The sequence below is a fragment of the Schistocerca americana genome, chromosome X (assembly GCF_021461395.2).
Source record: "Schistocerca americana isolate TAMUIC-IGC-003095 chromosome X, iqSchAmer2.1, whole genome shotgun sequence".
Taxonomy (NCBI): domain Eukaryota; kingdom Metazoa; phylum Arthropoda; class Insecta; order Orthoptera; family Acrididae; genus Schistocerca; species Schistocerca americana.
Window position 1 is genome coordinate 358,580,639 of NC_060130.1, and position 3,255 is coordinate 358,583,893.

The window sequence follows — 3,255 nt, forward strand, 5'->3', positions numbered from 1 at the left end:
GCGACCTACTAATGATTGCTGGTATTTCAATGGTAACTTCATCGCGCATAATTTAATCAACTCTCCGTCACTGTATGGTACATCTAAGCATTGATTTTTCTTTGCCATTAATTCGAAAAATTTCACGGGACTCGTCTCTCCTGAAATTTCAAAATATGGGTTCTGTAATAATTCGTACTTCACTCTGTTCTGTGCTTCGCTGGACCAATATCGTGAGAGAAACTTCTCTCTGAAATCTTCGTACGATCGGCATGTCGCTGCAACATTCTACATGGTTTCTGCGACTGTCCCTGACATGTGTGCACATATAAAGTCTAATTTGTGTGCTAGCGTCCAGTGTTCTGGTAATCCTACTCGGAATTGATCAATAAAAGTTCGTGGATGTAATGAGTCTTCTTCTCGAAAGTGTTGAAATTTTCTGACTGTGAGGAAATAATCGTTGTCGTACTTCGTCATAGTTCCATATGAAATTCGCGATTCTTCGCCACTTTTGTTCCTGATCATTTCTCCCGCCGTTCTTTCCGGTTGCGGTAGATCCATTGGATATTGTGCACTGTAACTTTCGCCTACCCTTGCGTAGTATCGTTGGAGTGGTACGCAATAATTTTCTTCCATCGGTTGTGAACGTGTAGCTGAATGCATTGCACTGTACTCTTCGCGACCTGGCTTTACATTGTCAGGTATTGGTTCGGTATTTTGCCTGGCTAACCTTGCTGCTTCATTGCACGATCCAAACTGTCATGACACATACATCTGTGGTTTGGCATGTGTTTGTGGTGTCGTTTGTTCATCAAGAATTTCGGAACATGTTTGTTGGGGTGCAGGCTGTCTGATTTCACGTATGTTATTTTCCGCCTGTGATTGGAATCGAAAATACATGATATCTTCGTTAATGGCTTGTTTTTCCGGTGCTGTTACAGATACGGATGTGGTTGTAGACTCAGTGCTTGTTCGATCCTGTTCACTACGCTCTTCAATGGTTTGCAACAACTCTGTTCGCAATTTCTGAAATTGTTGCTTCGTTTGCACTTCTATTTTGACTATGCGGTTCTCATATCTTTCCAGCGCTGCTTTTGTGATACGTTTGCGTAGAACACTGTTTTCAACAATTTCACACGCTGTACCTGCTGCTTCTCTAGTAAATACGTTTATCTGTATCTCTAGTTTCTTGACTTCTCCCTGGGTGTTGTTACGTAATGTTTTGATCTCGTCCTGAGTGTCATTACGCAATGTTTGTACGTCCGCTTGTACCTTGTCAATGTCTGTTCTCAACTGATTGTGACCTGTTACTAAGTTTCCTATCACTTCTCGAGATTCTTTTGCCTCGTCTTCAATATGACTTAGGTGTAACTGAATTTTTTTGTTTTGTTCTTTAATCTCACGCATTTGTCTCGTGGTTTCTGCAATTTGGTTCGTCGTTTCTGCATTCTGAATTTTAATTTGGTTCGCAATTTCTTTATTTCGTCTTGTCATGGTTTCCTTCATTAATTGTAATAATTCTGCCAGATTGGTGGGTCCTATTGCGTTTTCTTCCGACGTCCTACGCTCTGTGATTTCGCCCAAGTGTTGGTTTCCAACAGATTGCATTGAAATGTGCGGTGACACGTTTCTGCTCGAATTCCTTGTACTCTGTGGTGAGGGAGCTCTGATTACTTGTACTATGGGTTCTACGTATTCAAGACACAAGTTAGAATCCTCATCGGCTGTCTCTCTACTTTCCTGCTCCTCTGTCGTATGCTGACCTAGGTTTTCTGTGCCTTGGCGTACATTATCCTCGTTACGGTGCGTTATCTGTCCTATTTTTCCCGATACGCATCGTCTGTTGTACTGTCCTCTATTCTCTGTCCATCTTCATGTTGGGTCTCTACCTCAATTCGGTCAAGGTCTCGATCTGCCATTGCTAATCTTTCCGAATCCCTTATTTTCTGTTTTGAAAGCGATTCACGCGCCCTACTTCGCGTCAACATGCGCTCATACGATCTCACGCGTTTCATAAACTTTTTGCACACACGACTTGACAATCCATTCACTTACTTGTTGGGTCAGAACCAACTTGTCAACGATGTATCCGCCACCTGTTCGCTTGCATTGGAGAGAAAACTTAATTCTAACAATATTAAAATTCATAACTTAATTATGCTATTGTCTCTGCTAGAATGTCTCACGTTCTATTGAATACGTTGTTACAAGCAATTGCTGCAGCTACTGTCTTCGACTATTTATAACTTTAGGAAAAAAAATTTTTACAACGAAAATTTTTGGACAGGATATTTTTCTGACCTAGTTAGACTTGTGGTCGACCTTCAATCATGGTATTTTGCCATCCAGGTAGGGTCGCCATTCTCTAACATTCTTCACGGTGTCTGATGTTCTGTGTCATGTCTCCCTACCACTTTCGCGCAACGACGCTCTGAGCATGTTTTTTAGGGAATTGACTAGTTTGAACCTGGGACCTGTTGCTGGTAAGGAGACGCCAGACCACACATGACATGTAGAGTTCAGAAGAGTTCAGTGAGACTAGTGATAATATAACCAAATACTTAATGACTTCAGTGTCAACTCCACTGCACTCCCTGTAAAAGAATCTTAATACTAACTAAATTTAGTGGTAGGGGTTCAAGGCTTTCCTATTTCTACTTAGCTGGTAAAATAACGTCGAAAAAGCAGTTAAGTTTACCATTGGAAATTTTATTCTACTCACAAAACATTGTTTATAAATTGCACTATTGATAAAAGGAAATGTTTTAATACAGGATGATAAAAACCAACTGCGTTCAACAAAAATGTGATCGAACATTCCCTGAATGGGTTTCCAAGTTCTACAATGGATCGAAGGATGACCTATGCCATATCACATCTATAATCTAGGTTTAAATTAAGTTTCACAAAAGAGAAAACTATCAAAATGGTCTACAGTGACCCTCAATTATCTTTAATTACTTATCTAACTTGTCGTAAATTACAGTGGCTGATGTGGCTTCTCAATAACTATATAACAGAAAAATCATCGCGTTTCAGATTTTAACTTACGTAGCAAATGTGGATACCATGAGCTTTAATTGACGATCGACACTAGTATTACGCAAAACAGGGGTGTAAGAGATGAGACTTCTGCAGTTCTGAGTGAAGCTTTATGCGCTGTTATGTGGCATCACGTGCGTGCATTACCTTGTCGGTGTTCGTCAGGGGCGGCGGCGGGCGCAACTCCATACAGCTCGCCATCTCAGAAGCAACTCTCCCCTAACTTCTCCTTAC